Raw genomic sequence first — 22,237 nt, 5'->3', positions numbered from 1 at the left:
GCATTCGTAAACTAATTAAACATAATTACTTAATTATAATTTAGAGGGGTATCTAAGCCAGAGATCGGAGAGTACTGTATTTAGCTTTCACATTTATAGTTAACAGTTACTTTTTTAAAAAAAATTGACGCAATGTCAGTTAGAGGGGTGCAGTGCTCGGACTGTGAGATGTGGCAGGTCCGGGAGGCTTCCAGCGTCCCAATGGCTTCATCTGCAGAAAGTGCACCCAACTGGAGCTCCTCACAGACCGCATGGTTCGGTTGGAGCAGCAGTTGGATGCACTTTGGAGCATGCAGGTGGCGGAAAGCGTCATAGATAGCAGTTATATAAATGTGGTCACACCCAAGGTGCAGGCAGAGAAATGGGTGACCACCAGAAAGGGCAGGCAGTCAGTGCAGGAATCCCCTGTGGTTGTTCCCCTCTTGAACAGGTATACCCCTTTGGATACTGTCAGGGGAAAACAGCAGCAGCCAGAGCACCACGGCCGGCTGATGTTCAGAAGGGAGGGTCAAAGCGCAGAAGAGCAATAGTCATAGGGGACTCTATAGTCAGGGGCACAGATAGGCGCTTCTGTGGACGTGAAAGAGACTCCAGGATGGTATGTTGCCTCCCTGGTGCCAGGGTCCAGGATGTCTCCGAACAGGTAGAGGGCATCCTGAAGGGGGAGGGCAAACAGGCAGAGGTAGTTGTACATACTGGTACTAACGACATAGGCAGGAAGGGGCATGAGGTCCTGCAGCAGGAGTTCAGGGAGCTAGGCAGAAAGTTAAAAGACAAGACCTCTAGGGTTGTAATCTCGGGATTACTCCCTGTGCCACATGCCAGTGAGGCTAGAAATAGGAAGATAGAGCAGCTAAACACGTGGCTAAACAGCTGGTGTAGGAGGGAGGGTTTCCGTTATCTAGACCACTGGGAGCTCTTCCGGGGCAGGTGTGACCTATATAAGGACGGGTTGCATCTAAACTGGAGAGGCATAAATATCCTGGCCGCGAGGTTTGCTAGTGTCACACGGGAGGGTTTAAACTAGTATGGCGGGGGGTGGGCACGGGAGCAATAGGTCAGAAGGTGAGAGCATTGAGGGAGAACTAGGGAATAGGGACAGTGTGGCTCTGAGGAAGAGCAGACAGGGTGAAGTTGCTGAACACAGCGGGTCTGGTGGCCTGAAGTGCATATGTTTTAATGCAAGAAGTATTACGGGTAAGGCAGATGAACTTAAGCTTGGATTAATACTTGGAACTATGATGTTGTTGCCAATACAGAGACCTGGTTGAGGGAAGGGCAGGATTGGCAGCTAAACGTTCCAGGATTTAGATGTTTCAGGCGGGAGAGAGGAGGATGTAAAAGGGGTGGCGGAGTTGCGCTACTGGTCAGGGAGAATATCACAGCTGTACTATGGGAGGACACCTCAGAGGGCAGTGAAGCTATATGGGTAGAGATCAGGAATAAGAAGGGGGCAGTCGCAATGTTGGGGGTTTACTACAGGCCTCCCAACAGCCAGCGGGAGATAGAGGAGCAGACAGGTAGACAGATTTTGGAAAAGAGTAAAAACAACAGGGTTGTGGTGATGGGAGACTTCAACTTCCCCAATATTGACTGGGGCTCACTTAGTGCCAGGGGCTTAGATGGGGCAGAGTTTGTAAGGAGGGCTTCTTAAAACAATATGTAGACAGACCAACTAGGGAAGGGGCTGTACTGGACCTGGTATTGGGGAATGAGCCTGGCCAGGTGGTAGAAGTTTCAGTGGGGGAGCATTTCGGGAACAGTGACCACAATTCAGTAAGTTTTAAAGTGCTGGTGGACAAGGATAAGAGTGGTCCTAGGATGAATGTGCTAAATTGAGGGAAGGCTAATTATAACAATATTAGGCAGGAACTGAAGAACCTAGATTGGGGGCGGATGTTTGAGGGTAAATCAACATTCGACATGTGGGAGGCTTTCAAGTGTCAATTGAAAGGAATTCAGGACCGGCATGTTCCTGTGCGGAAGAAGGATAAATACGGCAATTTTCGGGAACCTTGGATAACGAGAGATATTGTAGGCCTCGTCAAAAAGAAAAAGGAGGCATTTGTCAGGGCTTAAAGGCTGGGAACAGACGGAATATAAGGAAAGTAGGAAGGAACTTAAGCAAGGAGTCAGGAGGGCTAGAAGGGGGTCACGAAAAGTCATTGGCAAATAGGGTTAAGGTAAATCCCAAGGCTTTTTACACGTACATAAAAAGCAAGAGGGTAGCCAGGGAAAGGGTTGGCCCACTGAAGGATAGGCAAGGGAATCTATGTGTGGAGCCAGAGGAAATCGGCGAGGTACGAAATGAATACTTTGCATCAGTATTCACCAAAGAGAAGGAATTGGTAGATATTGAGTCTGGAGAAGGGTGTGTAGATAGCCTGGGTCACATTGAGATCCAAAAAGGCGAGGTGTTGGGCGTCTTGAAAAATATTAAGGTAGATAAGTCCCCAGGGCCTGATGGGATCTACCCCAGAATACTGAAGGAGGCTAGAGAGAAAATTGCTGAGGCCTTGACAGAAATCTTTGGATCCTCACTGTCTTCAGGTGATGTCCCGGAGGAATGGAGAATAGCCAATGTTGTTCCTCTGTTTAAGAAGGGTAGCAAGGATAATCCAGGGAACTACAGGCTGGTGAGCCTTACGTCAGTGGTAGGGAAATTACTGGAGAGAATTCTTCGAGACAGGATCTACTCCCATTTGGAAGCAAATGGACGTATTAGTGAGAGGCAGCATGGTTTTGTGAAGAGGAGGTCGTGTCTCACTAACTTGATAGAGTTTTTCGAGGAGGTCACAAAGATGATTGATGCAGGTAGGGCAGTGGATGTTGTCTATATGGACTTCAGTAAGGCCTTTGACAAGGTCCCTCATGGTAGACTAGTACAAAAGGTGAAGTCACACGGGATCAGGGGTGAGCTGGCAAGGTGGATACAGAACTGGCTAGGTCATATAAGGCAGAGAGTAGCAATGGAAGGATGCTTTTCTAAATGGAGGGCTGTGACTAGTGGTGTTCCGCAGGGATCAGTGCTTGGACCTTTGCTGTTTGTAGTATATATAAATGATTTGGAGGAAAATGTAACTAGTCTGATTAGTAAGTTTGCAGACAACACAAATGTTGGTGGAATTGCGGATAGCGATGAGGACTGTCAGAGGATACAGCAGGATTTAGATTGTTTGGAGACTTGGGCGGAGAGATGGCAGATGGAGTTCATCCGGACAAATGTGAGGTAATGCATTTTGGAAGGTCTAATGCAGGTAGGGAACATACAGTGAATGGTAGAACCCTCAAGAGTATTGAAAGTCAGAGAGATCTAGGTGTACAGGTCCACAGGTCACTGAAAGGGGCAACACAGGTGGTGAAGGTAGTCAAGAAGGCATACGGCATGCTTGCCTTCATTGGCCGGGGCATTGAGTATAAGAATTGGCAAGTCATGTTGCAGCTGTATAGAACCTTAGTTAGGCCACACTTGGAGTATAGTGTTCAATTCTGGTCGCCACATACCAGAAGGATGTGGAGGCTTAGAGAGGGTGCAGAAGAGATTTACCAGTATGTTGCCTGGTATGGAGGGCATTAGCTATGAGGAGCGGTTGAATAAACTCGGTTTGTTCTCACTGGAACGACGGAGGTTGAGGGGCGACCTGATAGAGGTCTACAAAATTATGAGGGGCATAGACAGAGTGGATAGTCAGAGGCTTTTCCCCAGGGTAGAGGGGTCAATTACTAGGGGGCACAAGTTTAAGGTACGAGGGGCAAGGTTCAGAGTAGATGTACGAGGCAAGTTTTTTTTACACAGAGGGTAGTGGGTGCCTGGAACTCGCTACCGGAGGTGGTGGTGGAAGCAATAGTGGATGATAGTGACATTTAAGGGGCATCTTGACAAATACATGAATAGGATGGGAATAGAGGGATACGGATCCAGGAAGTGTAGGAGATTGTAGTTTAGTCGGGCAGCATGGTCGGCACGGGCTTGGAGGGCCGAAGGGCCTGTTCCTGTGCTGTACTTTTCTTTGTTCTTTGTTCTCTCCTTATAAGTCAAACCATGGGACTTCCGGTTGCGGCTATGCGGAGCTAAGTCGCACGTTCGGCAGCTCCCGCTAGAAACTGACTTTTGGGCGCTTTTTAGTCCCCCCAACGGTACTTTTTCGACGACTCCCAGTGTGGGAAGCGGACAGCAATATTCCCCCAGCACTGTATGGATTGGACCAGGAGTGGAGCGGTGAAAAAGTGGAATTGGAGCAGAGAAAGGTGCGAGGGAGGAAGACCAAAATGACGGCAGGTAGAGAGAAATTGGGACGATGCGGAGTTCATGTGGCGCATGTTGGGCCGGATCCCGGTCTTGGAGACAAGGGGCTTGATAGGGTGGGGGGGGGGGGGGGGGGACTTCAACACGGTGCTGGATCCGGCATTGGATCACTCTAGATCCAGGACGCCTGCAGTGGCCAAGGTGCTGAGGGGGTTTATGGACCAGATGGGAGGAGTGGATCCGTGGAGGTTTGCGAGGCCAGGGGCCAGGGAATTCTCATTCTTCTCCCATGTTCATAAGGCCTACTCTCGGATTGATTTTTTTGTCATGAGCAGGGCGCTGATTCAGAGGGTGGAGGACATGGAGTATTCGGTGATATCCATCTCTGACCATGCCCCGCATTGGGTGGACCTCGAGCTGGGGGAGGAGAGGGACCAGCGCCCGCTGTGGCGGTGATGTTGTTGGCGGACGAGGTGGTGAGCCGGCGGGTCCGGGGCTGTATAGAAAGGTACCTGGAGGCCAATGATAATGGGGAGGTGCAGGTAGGGGTAGTCTGGGAGGCGCTGAAGGCGGTGGATCAGGGGTGAGTTGATCTCAGTTAGGGCCCACAGAGAGGGGAAGGAGAGGAGAGAGAGGGAGAGGCTAGTGGGGGAGATGGTAAGCGTGGATAGGAGGTATTCAGAGGCCCCCGAGGAGGGACTACTCGAGGAGCGACGAAGCCTGCAGGCCAAGTTCGATCTGTTGAGGGAGGAGGATGGGTCGCTTTCTGGACCGGCTGAGGTTCCCGAGGGTGGAGGAGGAGCAGGTGGGGGGGCTGGGTGCGCCGGTTGGGTTGGAGGAACTGGTCAAGGGACGGAGGAGTATGCAGGCGGGGAAGATGGGTTCCCGGTGGAATTTTATAGGAAGTACGTGGACCTGTTGGGCCCGCTGCTGGTAAGGGCTTTCAAGAGGCGGGGGGGGGGGGGGGGGGGGGGGGGGGGGGGGCACCTGCCCCCGACGATGTCTTGGGCGCTGATTTCTCTAATTCTGAAGCGGAACAAGGACCCTGTACAGTGCGGATCGTATAGGCCGATTTCACACCTTAATGTGGATGTGAAACTGCAAGCAAAATAGCATGAGGATTGAGGACTGTGTTCCGGGGGTCATACACGAGGATCAGACGGGTTTTGTGAAAGGGAGACAGTTGAATACCGACGTACGTAGGCTCCTGAATGTAATTATGATGTCGGCGGTGGAGGGGGAGACGGAGATAGTGGCGGCTATGGACGCGGAGAAGGCCTTTGATAGGGTGGAGTGGGGGTACCTGTGGGAGGTATTGAGGAGGTTTGGGTTCGGGGAGGGGTTCGTCAGCTGGGCGAGGTTGCTGTACAAGGCCCGGTGGCGAATGAGGCCACGAACAGAAGGAGGTTGGAATAGTTCCGGCTATACTGAGGGACGAGGCAGAGGTGTCCTCTATCCCCCCAGCTCTATGCGCTAGCGATTGAGCCCATGGCCATGGCTGAGGGAGTCTAGGAACTGGAGGGGGTTGGTGCGGGGACACACACACACACACCGGGTATTGTTGTATGCGGACGATCTGCTATTGTATGTGGCGGACCCAGTGGGGGGAATGCCGGAGGTGATGCGGAGTTTGGGGATTTCTCCGGGTATAAGCTCAACATGGGGAAGAGCGAGCTGTTCGTGGTGCACCCGAGAGACAAGGAAAGAGGGATTTGTGAGCTTCCGCTAAAAAGGGCAGAAAGAAGTTTTAGATACCTGGGGGTTCAGGTGGCTAGGAGCTGAGGGGCCCTGCATAAGCTCAACTTAACGAGGCTGGTGGAGCAAATGGAGGAGGAGTTCAAAAGGTAGGATATGCTGCCGCTCTCCCTGGCAGGTAGGGTTCAGTCGGTTAAAATGATGGTGCTCCCGAGGTTTTTATTTTTGTTTCAGTGCCTCCCTTTCCTGATCCCTAAGGCCTTCTTTAAGCGGGTTAACAGGAGTATTATGGGGTTCGTATGGGCGAAGACGACCCCGAGGGTGAGAAGGGTGTTCTTGGAGCAGGGTCGGGGGGGGGGGGGGGGTGTTAGCGTTGCCAAACTTATGTGGGTACTATTGGGCTGCCAACGTGGCGATGATATGTAAGTGGGTAATGGAGGGGGCGGTGTGGAAGAGGCTGGAGATGGCGTCCTGTGTGGGCACGAGCCTGGGGGCGCTGGTGACGGCACCGCTGCCGCTTCCTCCGATGAGGTACACCTCAAGCCCGGTGGTAGCGGCGACCCTCAAAGTCTGGGGGCAATGGAGACGCCACAGGGGGGAGGTGGCGGCTTCGGTGTGGTCCCCGATACGGGAGAACCATTGGTTTGTCCCGGGGAAAATGGATGGGGGGTTCCTGAGTTGGCACAGGGCAGGTATTAGGAGAATGGGGGGAACCTGTTCATAAACGGGAAGTTTGCGAGCCTTAGGGAGCTGGAGGAGAAATTTGGGCTCCCCCCTGGAAATGCCTTCAGATATTTGCAAGTAAGGGCGGTCGTTAGGTGACAGGTGGTGGAGTTTCCGCTGCTGCCGGCGTGCAGGGTCCAGGACAGGGTGCTTTCGGGGGTGTGGGTTGGAGGGTAGGATCTCGGCAACTTATCAGGTGATGCAGGAGGAGGAGGAGGCCTCGGCGGAGGAGTTAAAAGGTAAGTGGGAGGAGGAGCTGGGGGAGGAGATCGACGAGGGTATGTGGGTGGAGGCCCTGGGAAGAGTAAACTCTTCCTCCTCTTGCACGAGGCTCAGCCTGATACAATTTAAGGGTGCTGCACAGGGCGCACAAGACCGGGGCAAGGCTAAGCCAGTTTTTGGGAGTGAGGACAGATGTGCGAGGTGTTCGGGGAGCCCAGCAAACCACACCCACATGTTCTGGACATGTCCAGCGTTGGAGGAGTTCTGGAGGGGTGTAGCGAGGATAGTGTTAAGGGTAGTGAATTCCAGGGTTAGGCCTAGCTGGGGGCGCGCAATATTTGGGGTGTCGGACAAGCCGGTAGTGCAGGAGGCGAAAGAGGCCGGTATTCTGGCCTTTGCGTCCCTGGCAGCCTGGCGAAGGATTCTGCTTCAGTGGAAGGATGCGAGGCCCCTAAGCGTGGAATCCTGGATTAACGACATGGCAGGGTTTATTAAATTGGAGAAGGTGAAAGTTGCCTTAAGGGGATCTGTGCAAGGGTTCTTCAGGCGGTGGCAGTCGTTCCTGGACTTCCTGGTGGAGCGTTAGGAAATGGTCAGCAGCAGCAACCCGGGTGTCTTGTAGGGGATGCACTATTGTTTACTGTTTAACGTTTATTTATGCACTTTTGTTCTTGTTGTTTTATTTTTTGTGTGAAGGGGGGTTCTATTTTTCTGTTGTGATAATCTGTGAAAAATTTTGAATAAAAATTATTTTAAAAAATAAAATAACTCAAACCATCAAGTCCCGGTATCATCCTACTAAATTTTTCCTGCACTCTTGCCAGTTTAATAATATCCTTTCTATAATAGGGTGACCAGACTTCCGGTTGCGACGATGCGGAGCTAAGCCGCATATTTCGGCGGCTACCGCTAGAACGCGGAAATTTGTCGACGACTTCCCGTGTGGGAAGGTGAGAGCAAGGTCCCCCTTCCATAGTATATGGAGTGAACCAGAAGTGGAGCGGTAAAAAAAAGCGGCTTTGAAGCAGCGAAAGAAACGAGGGGGAAAAAACAAGAAGGCGGAGGGCGGAGATCGAGCAGCATGGGGGCCGGAGCAGCAGGAGTTTCTCAGGCGCTGCATGGAGGAGCTTAAGAAAGAGGTGCTGGCGCCACTGCTGACGGCGATCAAGGGGCTGCAGGAGACCCAGAAGGCCCAAGGGGTAGAGATCCGAGAGGTGCGGGAAAAAGCCACCGAGAACGAGATCTTGGGCCTGGCGGTGAAGATGGAGGCGCACGAGGCGCTGCACAAGGTATTCCACTCGGGGCTGGATGCGAAGAATAGAGGGGTGGCAATACTGGTGGGGGAGCGGGTGTCGTTTGAGGCCAAGAACATAGTAGTGGACAATGGAGGTCGATACGTGATGGTGAGCGGTAGGCTGCAGGGGGCGTGGGTGGTATTGGTAAACGTATACGCCCCGAACTGGGACGATGCTGGATTTATGAAGCGTATGTTGGGGCGCATTACGGACCTGGCGGTAGGAAGCTTGATAATGGGGGGGGGATTTTAACACGGTGTTGGACCCGCCATTAGATTGTTCCAGATCTAGGACCGGGAAGAGGCCGGCTGCGGCCAAGGTGCTTAGGGGGTTTATGGACCAGATGGGGGGAGTGGATCCGTGGAGATTTGCCAGGCCCCTGGCCAGGGAATTTTCTTTTTTCTCCCACGTACACAAAGCCTACTCCCGGATAGATTTCTTTGTTCTGAGCAGGACGCTGATCCCGAAAGTGGAGGGAACGGAGTATTCGGCCATAGCCATCTCAGACCACGCCCCGCACTGGGTGGAACTGGAGTTGGGAGAGGAGAGGGACCAACGCCCGCTGTGGCGTTTGGATGTGGGATTACTGGCAGATGAGGAGGTGTGCGGGAGGGTACGGGGGTGCATTGAAAGGTATTTGGAGGCCAACGACAACGGGGAGGTGCAGGTAGTATGGGAGGCGCTGTAGGCGGTGGTCAGGGGAGAGTTAATCTCCATCAGGGCTCACAGGGAGAAGAGAGAGGGCAGGGAAAGGGAGAGGTTAGTGGGGGAGATTTTAAGGGTGGACAGGAGATATGCAGAGGCCCCTGAAGAGGGACTACTTAGGGAGAGGCGAAGTCTCCAGACGGAATTCGATCTGTTGACCACAGGGAAGGCAGAGGCACAGTGGAGGAAAGCACAGGCGGCGACCTATGAGTATGGAGAGAAGGCGAGCCGGATGCTGGCACATCAGCTCCGTAAGAGGATGGCAGCGAGGGAGATAGGTGGAGTCAAGGATGGAAGAGGAACTACGGTGCGGAGTGCGGTGAAAGTAAATGAGGCATTTAAGGCCTTCTATGAGGAGCTGTACAGATCTCAGCCCCCAGCGGGGGAAGAGGGGATGCGACGATGTTTGGACCAACTGAGGTTCCCGAGGGTGGAGGAGCAGGAGGTGGCTGGTTTGGGGGCGCCAATTGGGTTGGAGGAGCTGATTAAAGGACTGGGGAGCATGCAGGCGGGGAAGGCCCCGGGACCAGATGGGTTCCTGGTTGAGTACGTAGACCTGTTAGCCCCATTGCTGGTGAGGACTTTCAATGAGGCAAGGGAGGGGGGACCCTGCCCCCGACAAGGTCTGAGGCGATGATCTCTTTGATCCTGAAGCGGGATAAGGACCCACTGCAATGTGGGTCGTATAGGCCGATTTCGCTCCTTGACGTGGATGCTAAGTTGCTGGCAAAAGTGCTGGCTACGAGGATTGAGGACTGTGTCCCGGGGGTGATTCACGAGGACCAGACGGGATTTGTAAAGGGCAGGCAGCTAAACACCAATGTGCGGAGGCTCCTAAACGAGATAATGATGCCATCGGTGGAGGGAGAGGCGGAGATAGTGGCAGCTATGGACGCGGAGAAGGCCTTTGACCGAGTAGAGTGGGAGTATCTCTGGGAAGTGTTGCGAAGGTTTGGGTTTGGGGAGGGGTTTATCAGTTGGGTTAAGCTCCTACATAGAGCCCCGGTGGCGAGTGTGGTTACGAATCGGCAGAGGTCGGAGTATTTTCGGCTGTATCGAGGGACGAGGCAGGGGTGCCCCCTGTCCCCCCTGTTGTTTGCATTAGCAATTGAGCCTTTGGCCATGGCATTAAGGGAGTCCAGGAAATGGAGGGGGGTGATCCGAGGGGGAGAGGAGCATCGAGTGTCGCTGTATGCAGACGACCTGTTGTTGTATGTGGCGGATCCAGTGGAGGGGATGGTGGAGGTCATGCAGATCCTAAGGGAGTTTGGGGACTTCTCGGGCTATAAGCTCAATGTAGGGAAAAATGAGCTCTTCGTGGTGCATCCAGGGGACCAGGGAAGAGGGATAGACGACCTACCGTTGAGGAGGGCGGAAAGGAGCTTTTGGTACTTGGGGATCCAAATAGCTAGGAGTTGGGGGGCCCTGCATAAACTTAATTTGACGCGGCTGGTGGAGCAGATGGAGGAGGACTTCAAACGATTGGACATGTTGCCACTCTCGCTAGTGGGCAGAGTACAGTCAATTAAAATGATGGTCCTCCCGAGGTTTCTTTTTGTGTTCCAGTGCCTTCCAATTATGATCACCAAGGCCTTTTTTAAAGGGTAGGCAGGAGCATTATGGGTTTTGTGTGGGCAAACAAGACCCCGAGGGTAAGGAGGGGGTTTCTGGAGCGTAGTAGAGATAGAGGAGGGCTGGCGTTGCCGAATCTGGGTGGCTACTATTGGGCAGCCAACGTGGCGATGATCCATAAGTGGGTGATGGAGGGAGAGGGGGCGGCATGGAAGAGGTTGGAGATGGCGTCCTGCAAAGGAACGAGCCTGGGGGCGCTGGTGATGGCACCGCTGCCACTCTTGCCGACAAGGTACATCATGAGTCCGGTGGTGGCGGCAACGCTAAAGATCTGGGGGCAGTGGAGACGACACAAGGGTGCGATGGTAGCCTCGGTGTGGTCCCCGATCAGAGATAACCATTGTTTTGTCCCAGGAAGGATGGACGGGGGGTTTCAGAGCTGGCATCGGGCAGGGATTAGAAGAATGGGGGACCTGTTCATCGATGGGACGTTTGCGAGCCTAGGGGCGCTGGAGGAGAAGTTTGGGCTACCCCCGGGAAATGCTTTCAGGTACATGCAAGTGAGGGCGTTTGTGAGGCGGCAGGGGAGGGAATTCCCGTTGCTTCCGGCACAGGGGATTCAGGACAGGGTGATTTCAGGGGTATGGGTCGGAGAGGGCAAGGTGTCGGCACTATATCAGGAGATGAAAGAGGAGGAGGAGGCTTTGGTAGAGGAGCTGAAGGGCAAATGGGAGGAGTTGGGGGAGGAGATTGAAGAGGGTCTGTGGGCTGATGCCCCAAGTGGGGTTAATTCCTCTTCCTCGTGTGCCAGGCTTAGCCTGATACAGTTTAAGGTTATTCACAGAGCGCATATGACAGGGGCGAGGCTGAGTAGGTTCTTTGGGGTGGAGGACAGATGTGGGAGGTGTTCTGGAAGCCCGGCGAATCACGCCCATATGTTCTGGTCGTGCCCGGCACTGGATGGGTTCTGGAGGGGTGTTGCGAGGACTATGTCTAAGGTGGTGAAAGTCCAGGTCAAGCCAAGTTGGGGGCTAGCACTATTTGGAGTGGCGGACGAGCCGGGAGTGCAGGAGGCGAAAGAGGCTGGTATTCTGGCCTTTGCATCCCTGGTAGCCCGGCGGAGGATCTTTCTATTGTGGAAAGATGCAAAGCCCCCCAGTGTGGAAGCCTGGATAAACGACATGGCAGGGTTCATCAAGCTGGAGAGGATAAAGTTTGCCTTGAGAGGGTCTGCGCAGGGGTTCTTCAGGCGGTGGCAACCGTTCCTAGACTATCTCGCGGAGCATTAGATGGAGGTCGGTCAGCAGCAGCAGCAACCCGGGGGAGGGGGGGTATAAGGGTGGACGGGGAAAGGGGTTTTTCCTAGGGGCACTTGAGAAAGGAAAAACATAAACATATGGGAAAGTCAATATGTGCGGGAGGAACCCATTGTACAAGTTCTGTATTATGTTGGATTGTTATGTTTATGTCTTGCTCTGTTACTTTTTTCTTTCTTTGTTACGGGGGGGGGGTTGAATGGTTGAAAATGTTTGTTGAAAAATTCTGAATAAACATATTTTTAAAAAAAAGAATAATAGGGTGACCAGAGCTGCTCACAGTACTCAAAGGTGTGGCCTTACGAATATCTTGTGTAATTTCAGCAAGACGTCCCAAAGCCTGTATTCTGACCAATGAAGCCAAGCATGCTAAAAGTTTTCTTCATCACCCTGTCCACCTGTGACTCCACCTTTAAGGAGCTATTAACTTTTACTCCTAGATATCTTTGTTCTATAAGTCTCCCCAAGTCCCTACCATTAATTGAGTAGGTCCTGCCCTGATTCGATCTACCAAAATACATCATCTCACATTTATCCAAATTAAACTCCATCTGCCATTCATCAACCCACTGGCACAATTCTGTGGCAATCCTAGATGACCTTCTTCACGGTCCACTATACCATCAATCGTGGGGTCATCTGCAAACTTACTAACCATGCCTCATAAATGTTGATCAAAATCATTAATATAAATAAAAATAACAGTGGACCCAGCACTGATCCCCGAGGCACACCTCTGGTCTCAGGCCTCCAGTTTGAAAATCAAACCTTCTACAACCACCCTTTGTCTCCTGTTGTCAATCCAATTTTGTATCCAATTGGCTACCTTACCTTGGATCCCATGAGATGTAACCTTATGCAATAACCTACCATGCGGTACCTTGTGAAAGACCTTGCTAAAGCCCATGTGGACAACGTCGACTGCACTGCCCTCATCTACCTTCTTGATTACCCCTTCAAAAAATTCAATCAAATTCGTGAGTCATGACTTTCCCTTGCAAAGCCATGCTGACTGTCCCTAATCAGTCCTTGCCTCTCTAAAAGCCTGTAGATCCTGTCTCTCAGAATACCTTCTAACAACTTACCCACCACAAACATTAGGCTCACCAGTCTGTAGTTCCTAGGCTTTTCCCTGAGGCCCTTCTTAAACAAAGGTACAACATTTGCTACCCTCCAAATTTCAGGCACCTCACCTGTGGCTGAAATATCTTTGCTCGGGGACCCGCTATTTCCTCCCTAGCCTCCCACAATGTCCTGGGATACATTTCATCAGGTCCCGGTGATTTATCTACCTTGATGAGCTTAAAGGCTTTGAGAACTTCCTTCTCTGTAATATTTATCCTCCTCAAGACATCACTATTTATTTCTCCAAGTTTCCTATCATTCATGCCTTTCTCAACAGTAAACACTGATGAGAAATATTCATTTAGGATCTCACCCATCTCTTGTGGAACTGCACATAGATGACCTTGTAGAACCTTAAGAGGCCCGACTCTCTCCCTCGTTACTCTTTTGCCCTTTATGTATTTGTATAAAGTCTTTGGATTCTCCTTTGCCTTATCTGTCAAAGCAATTTCATGTCCCCTTTTTGTCCTCCTGATTTCTCTCTTAACACTACTCCGACAACCTCTGTACTCTTCAAGGGATCCACTTGATCCCAGCTGCCTACGCATGCATCACCTGGGTGTTTAGCACAGTGGGCTAAACAGCTGGCTTGTAATGCAGAACAATGCCAGCAGCGCGGGTTCAATTCCTGTACCAGCCTTCCCGAACGCGCCGTAATGTGGCGACTAGGGGCTTTTCACAGTAACTTCATTTGAGGCCTACTTGTGACAATAAGCGATGTCTTTTGCATCCTTCTTCTTTTTGACCAAGGCCTCAATATCCCAAGTCATCCAGGGTTCCCTACTTTTACCAGACTTGCCCTTCACTCTAAAAGGAATATGCTTACCCTGGTTAACACGCGTTTGAAAGCATGCTACTTACCAGCCGTCCCTTTGCCTGTCAACAGATTCCCCCAATCAACTTTTTTAAAGTTCCTGTCTAATACCATCAAAATTGGCCTTGCCCCAATTTAGAATTTTTACTTTTGGGCCAAACCCATCATTCTCCATAGCTGTCTTAAAACTAATGGACTTATGGTCACTGGTCCCAAGGTGATCCCTCATTAACACTTCGGTCACCTGTCCTTCCTTATTTCCAAAGAGGAAGTCAAGTTTTGCCCCCTCTCTAGTCGGGCCATCCACATACTGAGTGAAAAATTCCTCCTTAAAACACTCAACAAATTTTTCTCCATCCAAGCCCCTAACGCTATGGCTATCCCAGTCAATGTTGGGAAAGTTGAATCCCCAGCTATTACCACCCTATTTTTCTTGCAGCTTTCTGTATTCTCCTTACATATTTGCTCTTCAATTTCCTGCTGACTATTTGGGGGCCTGTAGTACAATCTTATCAAAGTGATCTCTCCCTTATTTTTCAGTTCTACCCATATAGACTCAGTGGGCGAGCCCTCGTTATATCCCCTCAGTACTGCCATGATGTTCTCCCTGTCAAAACACAACACCCCCTCCGCTCTTGCCTCCTGTTCTATCTTTCCTATAGCATCTGTGCCCTGTAATATTGAGCTCCAGTCCTTAGCCATATTTCAGTAATAGTAGTGCTCTATTCCAGTGGATTGCCTGCTTGTGCAGCAATCTCTGGGAACCACAGATTTATGCAGAAGCCCTGAAGTCAGTCAAAACTTTTTCAGATCCTCCCATGTCAATCCCTGTCAACCGTTGCAACTTGAAACAATTATACAAAGCACCAAACACTTGTTGAGTCCAAGCAAAACCAGAAACAATTAACCAACACCTAACTTGCAAGTAAAATAAAAGCAAAATATTTTGGATGTTGAAAATCTGAAATAAAAACAGAAAATGCTAGAAAAACAAAACAGGTCTGCCAGCATCTGTGGGGAGAGAAACAGAGTTAATGTTTTTCAGTTTTATTCCTAACCTGGAAGCAAATGGTGTTCTCTTTATATAGTGCTGATTGACGGGGTCATCCTTCCAGCTGCTGGATGCATGTTCACCTGTGTGAGGGTAAAAGAGGACATTAGCTGCAGCATTAAACTCCAAATGGCACAAGTGAGTTAAACCAGCTTTGTCTGCTGATTGATGTCATGATCTACCTGCTCTGGATACTTCTAGTGGCCGCTCACTGGACGCACACTTATGCCCTCACAACTGTAGGGTCCAGTGCGATTTGCTCCAAAAGTGTGCACGTATCAGGCCCCAATTTGAAGCTCTAAGGGCACACGTAGATAATTTCTGTTTGTTGTGTGTGGCTTGTGGAACTGCATGGACCCATTATGATTGATGCACAGTCAAGCAAGCATCTATCTAAAAGGAAGCGTGCATCTAAAAGGAAATGTTGCTAGTGTTTGTTTACCCAGAGGTACATTTCCAATTGCTGCGCAGCCAAATATTTTGGAGGAAATATGGCTTGTGCGCTCCAAAATAGGTGCAAACAAATTTTCACCCACAAACAGCGAGAGTGAATGATAAGATGTTTATAATTCGCCCAAGTGCCAAAATAAGTTCTGTTTAAAAAAATTCAGTTCAGCGGGGTTTAAAAAAAAAGTGTTATCAGCAACAGTCTGTGCTGTGGATCATTGATGCAAGATAGCAGCCCGAAGTTTTCCTATATTGGTAATTTTTAATAAATAGTAATCTTTATTGTCACAAGTAGGCTTACATTAACACTGTAATGAAGTTACTGTGAAGAACCCCTATTTGCCACATTCCGGCACCTGCTCGGGTACACAGAGGGAGAATTCAGAATGTCCAAATTACATAACAGCACATCTTTCGGGACTTGTGGAAGGAAACCGGAGCACCCGGAGAAACCCACGCAGACACGGGGAGAACGTGCAGACCCCACACAGAGAGTGACCCAAGCCAGGAATTGAACCTGGGACCCTGGACCTGTGAAGCAACAGTGCTACCGACTGTGCTGCCCTTGGTAACAAGCTGTACTCCCCAGTTGCCCAGTGGAAAATTGACACCAAATTTTACTGGAAAGCTGATCGTACTCTGCCGCACCAAGGATGTTAGTGAATCAGAAGTGACACAGTCAATGCGCAATGAAGAAATTTAGTTTTTGAAAATAAGTGATATTGACTCTCTCCAATTCCCTTCATGCATTTTTTTGAAACAGAACCAGAGTCCAATGTAAACCTGTAGAAATTGAACAAATTGATCATCAACTTCACTGAAAAAGCATCTTTGGATTGTAATATTTGTTAAGCTGCTTCACATTCTACAATTTGTTATGGGCCAGGGCTTAGAAACTCCAAAGTATATTATGAAGTTCCACTGACCTACAACCTTTACATAAAGACACCACACAGCTACAGTAATCTATGGATAACACTTAATGAAATCTCCCTTAACTGTTCCAATTCAGAAACAAAATCCAATAAATCAAATGCCCCTTTTCAAGGGTGTGACCCACCACTGTAACCTTTATGTAAATCCAGTATGGAGATGAAAGCTGATTGTCCCACCTTCTCAATGCAGTCCTTCAACTGTGGGATATAAGAGTCTGTTCTTGTAACTGCATTAACCTTTCTATTTTCCACACACAATCGTTGGGCACAGTCTGGTTTCGGTACCATCATTATGGGTGAGCTCCATTGGCAGCAACCCATTTCAATTATGCCATTTTTAAACATACTTTCAATTTCTTTCTGAACCTGTACCAATTTTAGAGGGTTAAATCTATATGAATGTTGTTTAATTGGAACAGCATTTCCCACATCTACATCATGTATTGGCAGCACGGCAGCATTGTGGATAGCACAATTGCTTCACAGCTCCAGGGTCCCAGGTTCGATTCCGGCTTGGGTCACTGTCTGTGCAGAGTCTGCACATCCTCCCCGTGTGTGTGTGGGTTTCCTCCGGGTGCTCCGGTTTCCTCCCACAGTCCAAAGATGTGCAGGTTAGGTGGATTGGCCATGATAAATTGCCCTTAGTGTCCAAAATTGCCCTTAGTGTTAGGTAACTCAACAATTTATTCCAATTTTTAAGAACATCCTCGTTATCAAATTTCATTTGAGGAATGTCAAATACACAGTCATCTGGAAACCTAGTAGATACATCCATTATAGTCCCCTCCCAACTTTTGTAGATGTTTTGCCTTCACTCAAAATGGAAATAACTGACTGCCATATTTAGCATAATGCAGATATTTCTTTTTTAATTGGTTATAAATATGGAAAATCCTTTTAAAATTTGTTATAGCAGCAATTACACTTTTTTCTTAGTCATTTTCATTGAATCTTAAATGATATGTATTCCATCTTGTAAGATATTCAGTCAGCATAATGGCTGTGGCAATTGCACTTGTTCAATCTACGGTTCAATAAATCATGTCACTTTTCTTTCTTCATTCATGGGATGTGGGCACCACTGGAAAGACCAGCATTTATTGCCTATCCCTAATTGCCCTTGAACAGAGTGGCTTGCTAGGCCATTTCTGAGGACAATTAAGAGTCAACCACATTGCCGTGGCTTTCCAGTCATGGGATACAGAAGTCTGAAGACCCGCACATCCAGACATAGGAACAGCTTCTTCCCCACAGCTACTATGCTCCTCAACGAATCTCCCTCAGACTGATCTGTTCCCTATAAGAACACTATTCACGATGTCGTATGCTGCTCTTGCTCATGTATATGCTTTGTTTGGCCCCTTGTTTCGCACTGTAACCAATCACTGTTTGTTGATGTACCATTTGTTAATGTACTCTGTCGATTATTCTTTTTTTGTCTACTATGTACTTACTGTGTACGTTCCTTGGCCTCAGAAAAATACTATTCATTGTACTTTGGTACATGTGACAATAAATTAAATCAAATGTGTAGGCCAGATCATTGGCAGACATCCTTCCCGAAAGGACATTAGTGAATCAGATGAGTTTTTACAATGGGAAGCTAGGGAGGAGATTGCTGAGCCTTTGGCTTTGATCTTTAAGTTATCTTTGTCTACAGGAATAGTGCCAGAAGACTGGAGGATAGCAAATGTTGTCCCCTTGTTCAAGAAGGGGAGTAGAGACAACCCCGGTAACTATAGACCAGTGAGCCTTACTTCTGTTGTGGGAAAAATCTTGGAAAGGTTTATAAGAGATAGGATGTATAATCATCTGGAAAGGAATAATTTGATTAGACATAGTCAACACGGTTTTGTGAAGGGTAGGTCGTGCCTCACAAACCTTATTGAGTTATTTGAGAAGGTGAATGAGTGTAAAGCAGTTGATGTGGTGTATATGGATTTCAGTAAAGCGTTTGATAAGGTTCCCCATGGTAGGCTACTGCAGAAAATACGGAAGCATGGGATTCAGGGAGATTTAGCAGTTTGGATCAGAAATTGGCTAGCTGGAGAAGACAAAGGGTGGTGGTTGATGAGAAATGTTCAGACTGGAGTCCAGTTACTAGTGGTGTACCACAAGCATCTGTTTTGGGGCCACTGCTGTTTGTCATTTTTATAAATGACCTGGAGGAGGGTGTAGAAGGATGGGTGAGTAAATTTGCAGATGACACTAAAGTCGGTGGAGTTGTGGACAGTGCGGAAGGATGTTACAAGTTACAGAGGGACATAGATAAGCTGCAGCGCTGGGCTGAGGTGGCAAATGGAGTTTAATGCAGAAAAGTGTGAGGTGATTCATTTTGGAAGGAATAACAGGAAGACAGAATACTGGGCTAATGGTAAGATTCTTAGCAGTGTGAATGAGCAGAGAGATCTCGGTGTCCATGTACATAGATCCCTGAAAGTTGCCACTCAGGTTGAGAGGGTTGTTAAGAAGGCGTACGGTGTGTTAGCTTTTATTAGTAGAGGGATTGCGTTCCAGAGCCATGAGGTCATGTTGCAGCTGTACAAAACTCTGGTGTGGCTGCATTTGGAGTATTGCGTGCAATTCTGGCCGCCGCATTATAGGAAGGATGTGGAAGCATTGGAAACGGTGCAGAGGAGATTTACCAGAATGTTGCTTGGTATGGAGGGACGATCTTATGAGGAAAGGCTGAGGGACTTGAGGCTGTTTTCGTTAGAGAGATGAAGGTTAAGAGGTGACTTAATTGAGGCATACAGGATGATCAGAGTATTGGATAGGGTGGACAGTGAGAGCCTTTCTCCTCGGATAGTGATGTCTAGCACGAGGGGACATAGCTTTAAATTGAGGAGAGATAGATATAAGACAGATGTCAGAGGTAGGTTCTTTACTCAGAGAAGTAAGGGCGTGGAATGCCCTGCCTGCAACAGTAGTGGCCTTGCCAACACCAAGGGCATTCAAATGGTCATTGGATAGACATATGGACGATAAGGAAATAGTGTAGATGGGCTTTAGAGTGGTTTCACAGGTCGGTGCAATATCGAGGGCCGAAGGGCCTGTCCTGCGCTGTAATGTTCTATGTTCTAATCAATGAAAGTTGTCATGGTCACCAATACAGAGACTACCTTTTATTTCCAGATTCATTGAATAAACTTAAATTCCATCAGCTGCTTGAGCATTAGCCTGGACCTCAGGATTACTAGTCTAAATAACATTGCCACTATGCCACCATCTCTACCCCCCCCCCCCCCCCCCCCCATAATAACAACAGTCTGGATATTTCTCGAAGTTTTTTAAAATTTAAATAGTTGGTTGACACCTTTAGTCAAGGTGGCTCACATTACATACGCTTGCTGTAACTCATTACATATTCCAACATAAGAAGCTAGGTGAGGGTTTTTGTCAATGGTTTTATGAAACCAAAGACTTCTGGGACAAGTGTTTTGCTGAGGACATTGCCCCAGAGATACAGGATCACCTTTTTATAATGTACACATCACACTGTTGCTAGGTCACCAGCAACATTATTTTTGTCCAAAGTGGAAGTGTGAAAGCTGATTGGCATTGTTTTGCCTTCCTATTGAAATCAATTGTAAATACATGTCATCAACTGGGGCAACAGTGGAAGAGGTCTAAGGAAAATGGAGGGGTGAAATGTCAGTTATTTTATAATTTCCCTTGTTTCCCACCATTCCTATGCCATTGATGGGTTAACAGGAAAATCCTGGCCAAGATATAGTGACTGATACATATATTCTAAATTGCCCCTTAATTGGAAAAAATGAATTGGGTACTCTAAATTTATATTTAAAAAAACACTGCTGCCTCACAGTTCCAGGGACCCGAGCTCAATTCCGGCCTCGAGGAAGTGTGTGGAGTTTGCACTTTCAGCCAGTGTAGGTATGGGTTACTTCCGGGTGCTCCGGTCTCCTCTCACTATCCAAAGATGTGCAGGTTAGGTGGATTGGCCAAGCTAAATTGCCCCTTAGTGACCAAACGGGTAGGTGGGGTTACTGGGTTAGGGTGGAGGCATGGGCTTGTAAAAGGTGCTCTTTCCAAGGGACAGTGCAGACTCGATGGACTGAATGGCCTCCTTCTGCCCTGTAAGTTCTATGACCATCCCTCAATTCCTTTCATATCTAAAAATCTATTTATCTGTCTCGAATCTACTCAATGACAGAGTATCCACAGCTCTCTGGGGTATAATTTCCAAAGCTCCACAACTCAATTGACAACGTTTCTCCTCGTCTCAGTCCTATTTGGCCAATCCCTTATTTTGAGACAGCCCCTAGTTCTGGACTTCCCAACAAGGAGGGGAAAAAAATCCTCCAAGCATCTACGTGTCACGCTCCTTAAGAATGTTGTGTGCTTCACTCAGACCCCCCCCCCCCCCCCCAATATTTTGAACTGCAGGCAATCATCCCCTCGCCCCAGAAATCAGTCTCGTGACATTCATTCTATCCCCTCACCAAAAGCTAGCAAATGATTCTCGACGATGCATGTGGTCAGTTCTGAATCGCTTTGACGTCGTCCAGTAGAAGTTTTGTTTTAAGATGTAAGAAAACAAACTTTAACTCAAAGGTATCATCACTGATGACGGAGCTTGTCAAGGACGAAGAGCCAATATCCGAGATGTTTCGCACGAAACGTTCCACCATTTCTATTCCCTCTGCATTTTGTTTCGTCTTCCATACAGGGCGATTTGCTTCCGCGGTTGAGTGCCGGTGAGACTTGGCAATGTCGGTGACTGGCATCCCCCCAGCCCTTGGTTCCCAAGTGAAGTGAAGCGCGCCTTCTCCTCTCAGCCAAACCTGCTGCTGGGGGACGGGACCCGACCGTTGCTGGTTCCATCTCACCCCCCGGGTCGCCGATTGGCCAGTCGGGCGGGCTTGCCGACTCCCGTTGATGGGGCCGAGCTGTCAATCACCGGCCGGCCCTCCAAAACAGCAGGTTCGGCTGCGCCGAGGCTCGGGTAAAAAAAAAATAAAACCGCGGATGAGTAGCGAGCAGAGGCCCGGTTCCTGGAGGCAGGGCCGCGCGAGCGACATCCCCGGGAACCGTTAAACTGTCGCGTCTCGTGGCCCGCCCCGAACTCCCCAATTTAAAAAAAAAACCTCATCGTCCCCAAAACACGAACTGCCGTCTCCCCCACACCCCGCGCGGCAGTCGGACCTGGCCAGCGTTTCCCACAAATATGTATATACATTTTTAATCTTAGCAGTTCGCTTATCTTCTAATTTACGTCTATCTGGAAAACATCTTTTAACCAGAGTGACATACCGGCCGGGCTGGCGGAGGTGCAGTCGGCCTTTTGCACGCGACCGGTTGCATCATCGCCGGCCAGGTATTTTAACGGAATTGTACATTTAAATTCGGGTCTTCGCCCAGCAGATTGAAGCCAAACGACCGAACAAAAGTCCCGGGGGGGGGGGGGGGGGGAGAGAGAGGTCAAAGTTCGCGTGGGGGGGGGGGGGGGGGAAGAGAGAGAATCAGTGCGACGGCTTAACGAGTCCCCACGGAAACCGTCACCCTAGAAACCACAGCGCCAATCGGGGCCGGCGAGCTGCTTTGATGGCGATGACTGATGGTTAACAGCAGAGGCAGAAGAGCCTTGATATCACGTCGGAGCAGACTGCGGCCAGGGTGCAGCTAACCAGGAACGTGCTTTTGCTGGGCAGCCGAGTTCCCGTTGTACTTTGGACACTGGTTTAGGGTGTCTGATCTCCTCGTGTCGTCCCACCCGAGACTTGGATGTACTTATCTTGTATCGTTCACCTGGGGTGGGGGTTCCTAAAACGTGGCGGGTAAAAGATAGAACATTACAGCGCAGTACAGGCCCTTTGGCCCTCGATGTTGCGCCGACCTGTGAAACCACGCTAAAGCCCATCTACGCTATTCCCTTATCGTCCATATGTCTCCAATGACCATTTGAATGCCCTTAGTGTTGGCAAGGCCATTACTGTTGCAGGCAGGGCATTCCAAGGCCAGGGCCCTTACTACTCTCGGAGTAACGAACCTACCTCTGACATCTGTCCTATATCTATATCCCCTCATGCTAGATATCACCATCCGAGGAAAAAGGCTCTCATTGTCC

The 22,237-nt window shown here is 49.3% G+C and overlaps 1 protein-coding gene across 2 annotated transcripts in view; it reads right to left on the bottom strand.

The window, feature by feature from the left end:
• LOC140393164 (zinc finger protein Pegasus-like) overlaps positions 1-21,573 on the bottom strand; it is a 51,782-nt gene extending 30,209 nt beyond the window's left edge. The window contains exons 1-2 of one of the 2 annotated variants that reach the window (XM_072479284.1): positions 21,424-21,573; positions 14,772-14,847 (exon numbers count right to left, since the gene is read on the bottom strand). The gene's annotated coding sequence lies outside the window, so the exon portion shown is untranslated. Of the gene's footprint in view, positions 1-14,771; positions 14,848-20,612; positions 20,973-21,423 lie in introns of those variants that run through there. The other variant, XM_072479285.1, reaches the window with a different exon arrangement.
• Positions 21,574-22,237: the final 664 nt, after the last annotated feature.

Source organism: Scyliorhinus torazame, chromosome 16, assembly GCF_047496885.1.
Source record: "Scyliorhinus torazame isolate Kashiwa2021f chromosome 16, sScyTor2.1, whole genome shotgun sequence".
In the NCBI taxonomy this organism is placed as follows: Eukaryota; Metazoa; Chordata; class Chondrichthyes; order Carcharhiniformes; family Scyliorhinidae; genus Scyliorhinus; species Scyliorhinus torazame.
Note: the sequence above shows the minus strand (reverse complement) of the source record. Positions and strands in the feature narration are given on the sequence as shown.